At 47.9% G+C, this 15,247-nt stretch overlaps 10 non-coding genes across 10 annotated transcripts; all 10 read right to left on the minus strand.

Moving 5' to 3' along the window:
- Positions 1–1,245: 1,245 nt before the first annotated feature.
- Positions 1,246–1,436, minus strand: LOC142690283 (U2 spliceosomal RNA). Its single transcript, XR_012859074.1, has one exon. It is a non-coding gene; the product is annotated as a U2 spliceosomal RNA (small nuclear RNA).
- A 1,276-nt stretch (positions 1,437–2,712) lies between these two features.
- LOC142690284 (U2 spliceosomal RNA) lies at positions 2,713–2,903 on the minus strand. Its single transcript, XR_012859075.1, has one exon. It is a non-coding gene; the product is annotated as a U2 spliceosomal RNA (small nuclear RNA).
- A 1,292-nt stretch (positions 2,904–4,195) lies between these two features.
- LOC142690286 (U2 spliceosomal RNA) lies at positions 4,196–4,386 on the minus strand. Its single transcript, XR_012859076.1, has one exon. It is a non-coding gene; the product is annotated as a U2 spliceosomal RNA (small nuclear RNA).
- Positions 4,387–5,666: 1,280 nt separating this feature from the next.
- Positions 5,667–5,857, minus strand: LOC142690288 (U2 spliceosomal RNA). Its single transcript, XR_012859078.1, has one exon. It is a non-coding gene; the product is annotated as a U2 spliceosomal RNA (small nuclear RNA).
- A 1,300-nt stretch (positions 5,858–7,157) lies between these two features.
- Positions 7,158–7,348, minus strand: LOC142690289 (U2 spliceosomal RNA). The gene has a single exon (XR_012859079.1). It is a non-coding gene; the product is annotated as a U2 spliceosomal RNA (small nuclear RNA).
- Positions 7,349–8,632: 1,284 nt separating this feature from the next.
- LOC142690290 (U2 spliceosomal RNA) lies at positions 8,633–8,823 on the minus strand. The gene has a single exon (XR_012859080.1). It is a non-coding gene; the product is annotated as a U2 spliceosomal RNA (small nuclear RNA).
- A 1,284-nt stretch (positions 8,824–10,107) lies between these two features.
- On the minus strand, positions 10,108–10,298 carry LOC142690291 (U2 spliceosomal RNA). The gene has a single exon (XR_012859081.1). It is a non-coding gene; the product is annotated as a U2 spliceosomal RNA (small nuclear RNA).
- Positions 10,299–11,586: 1,288 nt separating this feature from the next.
- Positions 11,587–11,777, minus strand: LOC142690292 (U2 spliceosomal RNA). Its single transcript, XR_012859082.1, has one exon. It is a non-coding gene; the product is annotated as a U2 spliceosomal RNA (small nuclear RNA).
- Positions 11,778–13,065: 1,288 nt separating this feature from the next.
- On the minus strand, positions 13,066–13,256 carry LOC142690294 (U2 spliceosomal RNA). The gene has a single exon (XR_012859084.1). It is a non-coding gene; the product is annotated as a U2 spliceosomal RNA (small nuclear RNA).
- Positions 13,257–14,544: 1,288 nt separating this feature from the next.
- On the minus strand, positions 14,545–14,735 carry LOC142690295 (U2 spliceosomal RNA). The gene has a single exon (XR_012859085.1). It is a non-coding gene; the product is annotated as a U2 spliceosomal RNA (small nuclear RNA).
- Between the last annotated feature and the right edge of the window lie 512 nt (positions 14,736–15,247).

Consider the following 15,247-nt stretch of genomic DNA (forward strand, 5'->3'; position numbering starts at 1 on the left):
TGTTCAGCCCTTGCAGCGATTCAGCCTACTTCTAGGCAATTCCATGGGGCCCTGCAGGCTCACACACTCACAGCTACACGGGAGGTGAATAAAGGCCGGAGAGGAAGCCAGACAGGATTTGCTTCTTTTGCTTGCACCACAATGCAGTGCTGAAAGAGGAGGAATCTACATAAAAACGCCTTCCTGGCAACGCCCAAATGCCCTGCTGCCATGCAGATAAACACTGGCAGCGGCAGCAAGTGCATGCCCACAGCCACCCCTTGTTCCTTCACACCTTGTATCAGCTGTAATCCAGTCCAGTCCAGTGCTGCCTGCTGAGCAGCACTGACCAACACTGCCTGAGCCCAGGCTTTTATCTCTGAGGCCCCATTATGATGTCAGAAAGCTGGCTCTGGAATCCTGAGGGCTCCACTATGACACGTGCAAAGTTCCGTCTGAACTTTATATAAGACGGTGAGGCTCAGTCAGTCACTCAGTGTTGCCTGAGAGGGCAACACTGCAACAGCCGGCCGCCAGGCTGTCTTTTTTTTGCACAGCTAGTTGCCTCCAGGAGGCCACAAGAGGGAGACAAGGGACTGCAAAATGGAAAATAGGCATCCACCAACTTTACAGACAACTTCTCCTTGCTCCTACAACCTCCATCCTTGCACAGTTTGTTATTCTTCTAGGTAACATAGTAACAAATCCAAATTGCTGCTCTCTTTGTAGGCAAGCAAGGCTTTGTTGCAACTGCAATTCTTACTTCTTCTTGAAATGTAGGGACGACAGTACATTCCATCACATCCATCTAGTGTACACAGGTAGGTCCATTGTGGCGGGCAGGCGAGCGGGCGGGCTGCTTTATTGGCTGTTTGCTGTTCCCCTACTCCACTCCACTATTTGACTGTTGTGCTGCATCAATCAATCAATCAATCAATCAATCAATCAATCAATCAATCAATCAATCAGTGGCTGGCTCAGGTGCAGCTCTTTAACTTACCTAAAAGGGAGGGCGGAGAGAAGACAAGGAAGGTGAATGAGGTGTTCCAATGTGAAATGCCGGAAACACAGAAACACAGACGACACACAACAAGAGGTGGCAATCTATTCATTAATTGCATTTAATCAATGAGCTCATTATCACTCATGCATTGTCCAACAGGTGTTGAAATAATGGGATTAAAAGGGGAGATCCCTTCAGAAAGACAGAAACAATAGCAAAGACAAAAAACACTTTTGGAATCTGCTTTTAGTCAACACATAAGGAAAGGGTGCACCGGTCCTGGAAATACTGCAATACCAGGTCAATGCGTGGAGTGGACAGAGCAAGCTCTATTTCCATCTCCCTGTTCTAAAAATCCATTTAATATATGGTCCCCAGATAGGGGACGTATCAGATATTAAACTGATAAGAACAGATACTACACTTGATCTTAGCCAAAAGGCCGAGAAGCGATAACCCGAACGGGCCGCGCGTTGCCCGAGCCTGCCCGATACTGCTGTTCAGCCCTTGCAGCGATTCAGCCTACTTCTAGGCAATTTCATGGGGCCCTGCAGGCTCACACACTCACAGCTACACGGGAGGTGAATAAAGGCCGGAGAGGAAGCCAGACAGGATTTGCTTCTTTTGCTTGCACCACAATGCAGTGCTGAAAGAGGAGGAATCTACATAAAAACGCCTTCCTGGCAACGCCCAAATGCCCTGCTGCCATGCAGATAAACACTGGCAGCGGCAGCAAGTGCATGCCCACAGCCACCCCTTGTTCCTTCACACCTTGTATCAGCTGTAATCCAGTCCAGTCCAGTGCTGCCTGCTGAGCAGCACTGACCAACACTGCCTGGGCCCAGGCTTTTATCTCTGAGGCCCCATTATGATGTCAGAAAGCTGGCTCTGGAATCCTGAGGGCTCCACTATGACACGTGCAAAGTTCCGTCTGAACTTTATATAAGACGGTGAGGCTCAGTCAGTCACTCAGTGTTGCCTGAGAGGGCAACACTGCAACAGTCGGCCGCCAGGCTGTCTTTTTTTTGCACAGCTAGTTGCCTCCAGGAGGCCACAAGAGGGAGACAAGGGACTGCAAAATGGAAAATAGGCATCCACCAACTTTACAGACAACTTCTCCTTGCTCCTACAACCTCCATCCTTGCACAGTTTGTTATTCTTCTAGGTAACATAGTAACAAATCCAAATTGCTGCTCTCTTTGTAGGCAAGCAAGGCTTTGTTGCAACTGCAATTCTTACTTCTTCTTGAAATGTAGGGACGACAGTACATTCCATCACATCCATCTAGTGTACACAGGTAGGTCCATTGTGGCGGGCAGGCGAGCGGGCGGGCTGCTTTATTGGCTGTTTGCTGTTCCCCTACTCCACTCCACTATTTGACTGTTGTGCTGCATCAATCAATCAATCAATCAATCAATCAATCAATCAATCAGTGGCTGGCTCAGGTGCAGCTCTTTAACTTACCTAAAAGGGAGGGCGGAGAGAAGACAAGGAAGGTGAATGAGGTGTTCCAATGTGAAATGCCGGAAACACAGAAACACAGACGACACACAACAAGAGGTGGCAATCTATTCATTAATTGCATTTAATCAATGAGCTCATTATCACTCATGCATTGTCCAACAGGTGTTGAAATAATGGGATTAAAAGGGGAGATCCCTTCAGAAAGACAGAAACAATAGCAAAGACAAAAAACACTTTTGGAATCTGCTTTTAGTCAACACATAAGGAAAGGGTGCACCGGTCCTGGAAATACTGCAATACCAGGTCAATGCGTGGAGTGGACAGAGCAAGCTCTATTTCCATCTCCCTGTTCTAAAAATCCATTTAATATATGGTCCCCAGATAGGGGACGTATCAGATATTAAACTGATAAGAACAGATACTACACTTGATCTTAGCCAAAAGGCCGAGAAGCGATAACCCGAACGGGCCGCGCGTTGCCCGAGCCTGCCCGATACTGCTGTTCAGCCCTTGCAGCGATTCAGCCTACTTCTAGGCAATTCCATGGGGCCCTGCAGGCTCACACACTCACAGCTACACGGGAGGTGAATAAAGGCCGGAGAGGAAGCCAGACAGGATTTGCTTCTTTTGCTTGCACCACAATGCAGTGCTGAAAGAGGAGGAATCTACATAAAAACGCCTTCCTGGCAACGCCCAAATGCCCTGCTGCCATGCAGATAAACACTGGCAGCGGCAGCAAGTGCATGCCCACAGCCACCCCTTGTTCCTTCACACCTTGTATCAGCTGTAATCCAGTCCAGTCCAGTGCTGCCTGCTGAGCAGCACTGACCAACACTGCCTGGGCCCAGGCTTTTATCTCTGAGGCCCCATTATGATGTCAGAAAGCTGGCTCTGGAATCCTGAGGGCTCCACTATGACACGTGCAAAGTTCCGTCTGAACTTTATATAAGACGGTGAGGCTCAGTCAGTCACTCAGTGTTGCCTGAGAGGGCAACACTGCAACAGCCGGCCGCCAGGCTGTCTTTTTTTTGCACAGCTAGTTGCCTCCAGGAGGCCACAAGAGGGAGACAAGGGACTGCAAAATGGAAAATAGGCATCCACCAACTTTACAGACAACTTCTCCTTGCTCCTACAACCTCCATCCTTGCACAGTTTGTTATTCTTCTAGGTAACATAGTAACAAATCCAAATTGCTGCTCTCTTTGTAGGCAAGCAAGGCTTTGTTGCAACTGCAATTCTTACTTCTTCTTGAAATGTAGGGACGACAGTACATTCCATCACATCCATCTAGTGTACACAGGTAGGTCCATTGTGGCGGGCAGGCGAGCGGGCGGGCTGCTTTATTGGCTGTTTGCTGTTCCCCTACTCCACTCCACTATTTGACTGTTGTGCTGCATCAATCAATCAATCAATCAATCAATCAATCAATCAATCAATCAATCAATCAATCAGTGGCTGGCTCAGGTGCAGCTCTTTAACTTACCTAAAAGGGAGGGCGGAGAGAAGACAAGGAAGGTGAATGAGGTGTTCCAATGTGAAATGCCGGAAACACAGAAACACAGACGACACACAACAAGAGGTGGCAATCTATTCATTAATTGCATTTAATCAATGAGCTCATTATCACTCATGCATTGTCCAACAGGTGTTGAAATAATGGGATTAAAAGGGGAGATCCCTTCAGAAAGACAGAAACAATAGCAAAGACAAAAAACACTTTTGGAATCTGCTTTTAGTCAACACATAAGGAAAGGGTGCACCGGTCCTGGAAATACTGCAATACCAGGTCAATGCGTGGAGTGGACAGAGCAAGCTCTATTTCCATCTCCCTGTTCTAAAAATCCATTTAATATATGGTCCCCAGATAGGGGACGTATCAGATATTAAACTGATAAGAACAGATACTACACTTGATCTTAGCCAAAAGGCCGAGAAGCGATAACCCGAACGGGCCGCGCGTTGCCCGAGCCTGCCCGATACTGCTGTTCAGCCCTTGCAGCGATTCAGCCTACTTCTAGGCAATTCCATGGGGCCCTGCAGGCTCACACACTCACAGCTACACGGGAGGTGAATAAAGGCCGGAGAGGAAGCCAGACAGGATTTGCTTCTTTTGCTTGCACCACAATGCAGTGCTGAAAGAGGAGGAATCTACATAAAAACACCTTCCTGGCAACGCCCAAATGCCCTGCTGCCATGCAGATAAACACTGGCAGCGGCAGCAAGTGCATGCCCACAGCCACCCCTTGTTCCTTCACACCTTGTATCAGCTGTAATCCAGTCCAGTCCAGTGCTGCCTGCTGAGCAGCACTGACCAACACTGCCTGGGCCCAGGCTTTTATCTCTGAGGCCCCATTATGATGTCAGAAAGCTGGCTCTGGAATCCTGAGGGCTCCACTATGACACGTGCAAAGTTCCGTCTGAACTTTATATAAGACGGTGAGGCTCAGTCAGTCACTCAGTGTTGCCTGAGAGGGCAACACTGCAACAGCCGGCCGCCAGGCTGTCTTTTTTTTGCACAGCTAGTTGCCTCCAGGAGGCCACAAGAGGGAGACAAGGGACTGCAAAATGGAAAATAGGCATCCACCAACTTTACAGACAACTTCTCCTTGCTCCTACAACCTCCATCCTTGCACAGTTTGTTATTCTTCTAGGTAACATAGTAACAAATCCAAATTGCTGCTCTCTTTGTAGGCAAGCAAGGCTTTGTTGCAACTGCAATTCTTACTTCTTCTTGAAATGTAGGGACGACAGTACATTCCATCACATCCATCTAGTGTACACAGGTAGGTCCATTGTGGCGGGCAGGCGAGCGGGCGGGCTGCTTTATTGGCTGTTTGCTGTTCCCCTACTCCACTCCACTATTTGACTGTTGTGCTGCATCAATCAATCAATCAATCAATCAATCAATCAATCAATCAATCAGTGGCTGGCTCAGGTGCAGCTCTTTAACTTACCTAAAAGGGAGGGCGGAGAGAAGACAAGGAAGGTGAATGAGGTGTTCCAATGTGAAATGCCGGAAACACAGAAACACAGACGACACACAACAAGAGGTGGCAATCTATTCATTAATTGCATTTAATCAATGAGCTCATTATCACTCATGCATTGTCCAACAGGTGTTGAAATAATGGGATTAAAAGGGGAGATCCCTTCAGAAAGACAGAAACAATAGCAAAGACAAAAAACACTTTTGGAATCTGCTTTTAGTCAACACATAAGGAAAGGGTGCACCGGTCCTGGAAATACTGCAATACCAGGTCAATGCGTGGAGTGGACAGAGCAAGCTCTATTTCCATCTCCCTGTTCTAAAAATCCATTTAATATATGGTCCCCAGATAGGGGACGTATCAGATATTAAACTGATAAGAACAGATACTACACTTGATCTTAGCCAAAAGGCCGAGAAGCGATAACCCGAACGGGCCGCGCATTGCCCGAGCCTGCCCGATACTGCTGTTCAGCCCTTGCAGCGATTCAGCCTACTTCTAGGCAATTCCATGGGGCCCTGCAGGCTCACACACTCACAGCTACACGGGAGGTGAATAAAGGCCGGAGAGGAAGCCAGACAGGATTTGCTTCTTTTGCTTGCACCACAATGCAGTGCTGAAAGAGGAGGAATCTACATAAAAACACCTTCCTGGCAACGCCCAAATGCCCTGCTGCCATGCAGATAAACACTGGCAGCGGCAGCAAGTGCATGCCCACAGCCACCCCTTGTTCCTTCACACCTTGTATCAGCTGTAATCCAGTCCAGTCCAGTGCTGCCTGCTGAGCAGCACTGACCAACACTGCCTGGGCCCAGGCTTTTATCTCTGAGGCCCCATTATGATGTCAGAAAGCTGGCTCTGGAATCCTGAGGGCTCCACTATGACACGTGCAAAGTTCCGTCTGAACTTTATATAAGACGGTGAGGCTCAGTCAGTCACTCAGTGTTGCCTGAGAGGGCAACACTGCAACAGCCGGCCGCCAGGCTGTCTTTTTTTTGCACAGCTAGTTGCCTCCAGGAGGCCACAAGAGGGAGACAAGGGACTGCAAAATGGAAAATAGGCATCCACCAACTTTACAGACAACTTCTCCTTGCTCCTACAACCTCCATCCTTGCACAGTTTGTTATTCTTCTAGGTAACATAGTAACAAATCCAAATTGCTGCTCTCTTTGTAGGCAAGCAAGGCTTTGTTGCAACTGCAATTCTTACTTCTTCTTGAAATGTAGGGACGACAGTACATTCCATCACATCCATCTAGTGTACACAGGTAGGTCCATTGTGGCGGGCAGGCGAGCGGGCGGGCTGCTTTATTGGCTGTTTGCTGTTCCCCTACTCCACTCCACTATTTGACTGTTGTGCTGCATCAATCAATCAATCAATCAATCAATCAATCAATCAATCAATCAATCAATCAATCAATCAATCAGTGGCTGGCTCAGGTGCAGCTCTTTAACTTACCTAAAAGGGAGGGCGGAGAGAAGACAAGGAAGGTGAATGAGGTGTTCCAATGTGAAATGCCGGAAACACAGAAACACAGACGACACACAACAAGAGGTGGCAATCTATTCATTAATTGCATTTAATCAATGAGCTCATTATCACTCATGCATTGTCCAACAGGTGTTGAAATAATGGGATTAAAAGGGGAGATCCCTTCAGAAAGACAGAAACAATAGCAAAGACAAAAAACACTTTTGGAATCTGCTTTTAGTCAACACATAAGGAAAGGGTGCACCGGTCCTGGAAATACTGCAATACCAGGTCAATGCGTGGAGTGGACAGAGCAAGCTCTATTTCCATCTCCCTGTTCTAAAAATCCATTTAATATATGGTCCCCAGATAGGGGACGTATCAGATATTAAACTGATAAGAACAGATACTACACTTGATCTTAGCCAAAAGGCCGAGAAGCGATAACCCGAACGGGCCGCGCGTTGCCCGAGCCTGCCCGATACTGCTGTTCAGCCCTTGCAGCGATTCAGCCTACTTCTAGGCAATTCCATGGGGCCCTGCAGGCTCACACACTCACAGCTACACGGGAGGTGAATAAAGGCCGGAGAGGAAGCCAGACAGGATTTGCTTCTTTTGCTTGCACCACAATGCAGTGCTGAAAGAGGAGGAATCTACATAAAAACGCCTTCCTGGCAACGCCCAAATGCCCTGCTGCCATGCAGATAAACACTGGCAGCGGCAGCAAGTGCATGCCCACAGCCACCCCTTGTTCCTTCACACCTTGTATCAGCTGTAATCCAGTCCAGTCCAGTGCTGCCTGCTGAGCAGCACTGACCAACACTGCCTGGGCCCAGGCTTTTATCTCTGAGGCCCCATTATGATGTCAGAAAGCTGGCTCTGGAATCCTGAGGGCTCCACTATGACACGTGCAAAGTTCCATCTGAACTTTATATAAGACGGTGAGGCTCAGTCAGTCACTCAGTGTTGCCTGAGAGGGCAACACTGCAACAGCCGGCCGCCAGGCTGTCTTTTTTTTGCACAGCTAGTTGCCTCCAGGAGGCCACAAGAGGGAGACAAGGGACTGCAAAATGGAAAATAGGCATCCACCAACTTTACAGACAACTTCTCCTTGCTCCTACAACCTCCATCCTTGCACAGTTTGTTATTCTTCTAGGTAACATAGTAACAAATCCAAATTGCTGCTCTCTTTGTAGGCAAGCAAGGCTTTGTTGCAACTGCAATTCTTACTTCTTCTTGAAATGTAGGGACGACAGTACATTCCATCACATCCATCTAGTGTACACAGGTAGGTCCATTGTGGCGGGCAGGCGAGCGGGCGGGCTGCTTTATTGGCTGTTTGCTGTTCCCCTACTCCACTCCACTATTTGACTGTTGTGCTGCATCAATCAATCAATCAATCAATCAATCAATCAATCAATCAATCAATCAGTGGCTGGCTCAGGTGCAGCTCTTTAACTTACCTAAAAGGGAGGGCGGAGAGAAGACAAGGAAGGTGAATGAGGTGTTCCAATGTGAAATGCCGGAAACACAGAAACACAGACGACACACAACAAGAGGTGGCAATCTATTCATTAATTGCATTTAATCAATGAGCTCATTATCACTCATGCATTGTCCAACAGGTGTTGAAATAATGGGATTAAAAGGGGAGATCCCTTCAGAAAGACAGAAACAATAGCAAAGACAAAAAACACTTTTGGAATCTGCTTTTAGTCAACACATAAGGAAAGGGTGCACCGGTCCTGGAAATACTGCAATACCAGGTCAATGCGTGGAGTGGACAGAGCAAGCTCTATTTCCATCTCCCTGTTCTAAAAATCCATTTAATATATGGTCCCCAGATAGGGGACGTATCAGATATTAAACTGATAAGAACAGATACTACACTTGATCTTAGCCAAAAGGCCGAGAAGCGATAACCCGAACGGGCCGCGCGTTGCCCGAGCCTGCCCGATACTGCTGTTCAGCCCTTGCAGCGATTCAGCCTACTTCTAGGCAATTCCATGGGGCCCTGCAGGCTCACACACTCACAGCTACACGGGAGGTGAATAAAGGCCGGAGAGGAAGCCAGACAGGATTTGCTTCTTTTGCTTGCACCACAATGCAGTGCTGAAAGAGGAGGAATCTACATAAAAACGCCTTCCTGGCAACGCCCAAATGCCCTGCTGCCATGCAGATAAACACTGGCAGCGGCAGCAAGTGCATGCCCACAGCCACCCCTTGTTCCTTCACACCTTGTATCAGCTGTAATCCAGTCCAGTCCAGTGCTGCCTGCTGAGCAGCACTGACCAACACTGCCTGGGCCCAGGCTTTTATCTCTGAGGCCCCATTATGATGTCAGAAAGCTGGCTCTGGAATCCTGAGGGCTCCACTATGACACGTGCAAAGTTCCGTCTGAACTTTATATAAGACGGTGAGGCTCAGTCAGTCACTCAGTGTTGCCTGAGAGGGCAACACTGCAACAGCCGGCCGCCAGGCTGTCTTTTTTTTGCACAGCTAGTTGCCTCCAGGAGGCCACAAGAGGGAGACAAGGGACTGCAAAATGGAAAATAGGCATCCACCAACTTTACAGACAACTTCTCCTTGCTCCTACAACCTCCATCCTTGCACAGTTTGTTATTCTTCTAGGTAACATAGTAACAAATCCAAATTGCTGCTCTCTTTGTAGGCAAGCAAGGCTTTGTTGCAACTGCAATTCTTACTTCTTCTTGAAATGTAGGGACGACAGTACATTCCATCACATCCATCTAGTGTACACAGGTAGGTCCATTGTGGCGGGCAGGCGAGCGGGCGGGCTGCTTTATTGGCTGTTTGCTGTTCCCCTACTCCACTCCACTATTTGACTGTTGTGCTGCATCAATCAATCAATCAATCAATCAATCAATCAATCAATCAATCAATCAGTGGCTGGCTCAGGTGCAGCTCTTTAACTTACCTAAAAGGGAGGGCGGAGAGAAGACAAGGAAGGTGAATGAGGTGTTCCAATGTGAAATACCGGAAACACAGAAACACAGACGACACACAACAAGAGGTGGCAATCTATTCATTAATTGCATTTAATCAATGAGCTCATTATCACTCATGCATTGTCCAACAGGTGTTGAAATAATGGGATTAAAAGGGGAGATCCCTTCAGAAAGACAGAAACAATAGCAAAGACAAAAAACACTTTTGGAATCTGCTTTTAGTCAACACATAAGGAAAGGGTGCACCGGTCCTGGAAATACTGCAATACCAGGTCAATGCGTGGAGTGGACAGAGCAAGCTCTATTTCCATCTCCCTGTTCTAAAAATCCATTTAATATATGGTCCCCAGATAGGGGACGTATCAGATATTAAACTGATAAGAACAGATACTACACTTGATCTTAGCCAAAAGGCCGAGAAGCGATAACCCGAACGGGCCGCGCGTTGCCCGAGCCTGCCCGATACTGCTGTTCAGCCCTTGCAGCGATTCAGCCTACTTCTAGGCAATTCCATGGGGCCCTGCAGGCTCACACACTCACAGCTACACGGGAGGTGAATAAAGGCCGGAGAGGAAGCCAGACAGGATTTGCTTCTTTTGCTTGCACCACAATGCAGTGCTGAAAGAGGAGGAATCTACATAAAAACGCCTTCCTGGCAACGCCCAAATGCCCTGCTGCCATGCAGATAAACACTGGCAGCGGCAGCAAGTGCATGCCCACAGCCACCCCTTGTTCCTTCACACCTTGTATCAGCTGTAATCCAGTCCAGTCCAGTGCTGCCTGCTGAGCAGCACTGACCAACACTGCCTGGGCCCAGGCTTTTATCTCTGAGGCCCCATTATGATGTCAGAAAGCTGGCTCTGGAATCCTGAGGGCTCCACTATGACACGTGCAAAGTTCCGTCTGAACTTTATATAAGACGGTGAGGCTCAGTCAGTCACTCAGTGTTGCCTGAGAGGGCAACACTGCAACAGCCGGCCGCCAGGCTGTCTTTTTTTTGCACAGCTAGTTGCCTCCAGGAGGCCACAAGAGGGAGACAAGGGACTGCAAAATGGAAAATAGGCATCCACCAACTTTACAGACAACTTCTCCTTGCTCCTACAACCTCCATCCTTGCACAGTTTGTTATTCTTCTAGGTAACATAGTAACAAATCCAAATTGCTGCTCTCTTTGTAGGCAAGCAAGGCTTTGTTGCAACTGCAATTCTTACTTCTTCTTGAAATGTAGGGACGACAGTACATTCCATCACATCCATCTAGTGTACACAGGTAGGTCCATTGTGGCGGGCAGGCGAGCGGGCGGGCTGCTTTATTGGCTGTTTGCTGTTCCCCTACTCCACTCCACTATTTGACTGTTGTGCTGCATCAATCAATCAATCAATCAATCAATCAATCAATCAATCAATCAATCAATCAGTGGCTGGCTCAGGTGCAGCTCTTTAACTTACCTAAAAGGGAGGGCGGAGAGAAGACAAGGAAGGTGAATGAGGTGTTCCAATGTGAAATGCCGGAAACACAGAAACACAGACGACACACAACAAGAGGTGGCAATCTATTCATTAATTGCATTTAATCAATGAGCTCATTATCACTCATGCATTGTCCAACAGGTGTTGAAATAATGGGATTAAAAGGGGAGATCCCTTCAGAAAGACAGAAACAATAGCAAAGACAAAAAACACTTTTGGAATCTGCTTTTAGTCAACACATAAGGAAAGGGTGCACCGGTCCTGGAAATACTGCAATACCAGGTCAATGCGTGGAGTGGACAGAGCAAGCTCTATTTCCATCTCCCTGTTCTAAAAATCCATTTAATATATGGTCCCCAGATAGGGGACGTATCAGATATTAAACTGATAAGAACAGATACTACACTTGATCTTAGCCAAAAGGCCGAGAAGCGATAACCCGAACGGGCCGCGCGTTGCCCGAGCCTGCCCGATACTGCTGTTCAGCCCTTGCAGCGATTCAGCCTACTTCTAGGCAATTCCATGGGGCCCTGCAGGCTCACACACTCACAGCTACACGGGAGGTGAATAAAGGCCGGAGAGGAAGCCAGACAGGATTTGCTTCTTTTGCTTGCACCACAATGCAGTGCTGAAAGAGGAGGAATCTACATAAAAACGCCTTCCTGGCAACGCCCAAATGCCCTGCTGCCATGCAGATAAACACTGGCAGCGGCAGCAAGTGCATGCCCACAGCCACCCCTTGTTCCTTCACACCTTGTATCAGCTGTAATCCAGTCCAGTCCAGTGCTGCCTGCTGAGCAGCACTGACCAACACTGCCTGGGCCCAGGCTTTTATCTCTGAGGCCCCATTATGATGTCAGAAAGCTGGCTCTGGAATCCTGAGGGCTCCACTATGACACGTGCAAAGTTCCGTCTGAACTTTATATAAGACGGTGAGGCTCAGTCAGTCACTCAGTGTTGCCTGAGAGGGCAACACTGCAACAGCCGACCGCCAGGCTGTCTTTTTTTTGCACAGCTAGTTGCCTCCAGGAGGCCACAAGAGGGAGACAAGGGACTGCAAAATGGAAAATAGGCATCCACCAACTTTACAGACAACTTCTCCTTGCTCCTACAACCTCCATCCTTGCACAGTTTGTTATTCTTCTAGGTAACATAGTAACAAATCCAAATTGCTGCTCTCTTTGTAGGCAAGCAAGGCTTTGTTGCAACTGCAATTCTTACTTCTTCTTGAAATGTAGGGACGACAGTACATTCCATCACATCCATCTAGTGTACACAGGTAGGTCCATTGTGGCGGGCAGGCGAGCGGGCGGGCTGCTTTATTGGCTGTTTGCTGTTCCCCTACTCCACTCCACTATTTGACTGTTGTGCTGCATCAATCAATCAATCAATCAATCAATCAATCAATCAATCAATCAATCAATCAGTGGCTGGCTCAGGTGCAGCTCTTTAACTTACCTAAAAGGGAGGGCGGAGAGAAGACAAGGAAGGTGAATGAGGTGTTCCAATGTGAAATGCCGGAAACACAGAAACACAGACGACACACAACAAGAGGTGGCAATCTATTCATTAATTGCATTTAATCAATGAGCTCATTATCACTCATGCATTGTCCAACAGGTGTTGAAATAATGGGATTAAAAGGGGAGATCCCTTCAGAAAGACAGAAACAATAGCAAAGACAAAAAACACTTTTGGAATCTGCTTTTAGTCAACACATAAGGAAAGGGTGCACCGGTCCTGGAAATACTGCAATACCAGGTCAATGCGTGGAGTGGACAGAGCAAGCTCTATTTCCATCTCCCTGTTCTAAAAATCCATTTAATATATGGTCCCCAGATAGGGGACGTATCAGATATTAAACTGATAAGAACAGATACTACACTTGATCTTAGCCAAAAGGCCGAGAAGCGATAACCCGAACGGGCCGCGCGTTGCCCGAGCCTGCCCGATACTGCTGTTCAGCCCTTGCAGCGATTCAGCCTACTTCTAGGCAATTCCATGGGGCCCTGCAGGCTCACACACTCACAGCTACACGGGAGGTGAATAAAGGCCGGAGAGGAAGCCAGACAGGATTTGCTTCTTTTGCTTGCACCACAATGCAGTGCTGAAAGAGGAGGAATCTACATAAAAACGCCTTCCTGGCAACGCCCAAATGCCCTGCTGCCATGCAGATAAACACTGGCAGCGGCAGCAAGTGCATGCCCACAGCCACCCCTTGTTCCTTCACACCTTGTATCAGCTGTAATCCAGTCCAGTCCAGTGCTGCCTGCTGAGCAGCACTGACCAACACTGCCTGGGCCCAGGCTTTTATCTCTGAGGCCCCATTATGATGTCAGAAAGCTGGCTCTGGAATCCTGAGGGCTCCACTATGACACGTGCAAAGTTCCGTCTGAACTTTATATAAGACGGTGAGGCTCAGTCAGTCACTCAGTGTTGCCTGAGAGGGCAACACTGCAACAGCCGGCCGCCAGGCTGTCTTTTTTTTGCACAGCTAGTTGCCTCCAGGAGGCCACAAGAGGGAGACAAGGGACTGCAAAATGGAAAATAGGCATCCACCAACTTTACAGACAACTTCTCCTTGCTCCTACAACCTCCATCCTTGCACAGTTTGTTATTCTTCTAGGTAACATAGTAACAAATCCAAATTGCTGCTCTCTTTGTAGGCAAGCAAGGCTTTGTTGCAACTGCAATTCTTACTTCTTCTTGAAATGTAGGGACGACAGTACATTCCATCACATCCATCTAGTGTACACAGGTAGGTCCATTGTGGCGGGCAGGCGAGCGGGCGGGCTGCTTTATTGGCTGTTTGCTGTTCCCCTACTCCACTCCACTATTTGACTGTTGTGCTGCATCAATCAATCAATCAATCAATCAATCAATCAATCAATCAATCAATCAATCAGTGGCTGGCTCAGGTGCAGCTCTTTAACTTACCTAAAAGGGAGGGCGGAGAGAAGACAAGGAAGGTGAATGAGGTGTTCCAATGTGAAATGCCGGAAACACAGAAACACAGACGACACACAACAAGAGGTGGCAATCTATTCATTAATTGCATTTAATCAATGAGCTCATTATCACTCATGCATTGTCCAACAGGTGTTGAAATAATGGGATTAAAAGGGGAGATCCCTTCAGAAAGACAGAAACAATAGCAAAGACAAAAAACACTTTTGGAATCTGCTTTTAGTCAACACATAAGGAAAGGGTGCACCGGTCCTGGAAATACTGCAATACCAGGTCAATGCGTGGAGTGGACAGAGCAAGCTCTATTTCCATCTCCCTGTTCTAAAAATCCATTTAATATATGGTCCCCAGATAGGGGACGTATCAGATATTAAACTGATAAGAACAGATACTACACTTGATCTTAGCCAAAAGGCCGAGAAGCGATAACCCGAACGGGCCGCGCGTTGCCCGAGCCTGCCCGATACTGCTGTTCAGCCCTTGCAGCGATTCAGCCTACTTCTAGGCAATTCCATGGGGCCCTGCAGGCTCACACACTCACAGCTACACGGGAGGTGAATAAAGGCCGGAGAGGAAGCCAGACAGGATTTGCTTCTTTTGCTTGCACCACAATGCAGTGCTGAAAGAGGAGGAATCTACATAAAAACGCCTTCCTGGCAACGCCCAAATGCCCTGCTGCCATGCAGATAAACACTGGCAGCGGCAGCAAGTGCATGCCCACAGCCACCCCTTGTTCCTCCACACCTTGTATCAGCTGTAATCCAGTCCAGTCCAGTGCTGCCTGCTGAGCAGCACTGACCAACACTGCCTGGGCCCAGGCTTTTATCTCTGAGGCCCCATTATGATGTCAGAAAGCTGGCTCTGGAATCCTGAGGGCTCCACTATGACACGTGCAAAGTTCCGTCTGAACTTTATATAAGACGGTGAGGCTCAGTCAGT

The sequence above is a fragment of the Rhinoderma darwinii genome (genome assembly GCF_050947455.1).
Source record: "Rhinoderma darwinii isolate aRhiDar2 chromosome 5 unlocalized genomic scaffold, aRhiDar2.hap1 SUPER_5_unloc_33, whole genome shotgun sequence".
Lineage (NCBI taxonomy): Eukaryota > Metazoa > Chordata > Amphibia > Anura > Rhinodermatidae > Rhinoderma > Rhinoderma darwinii.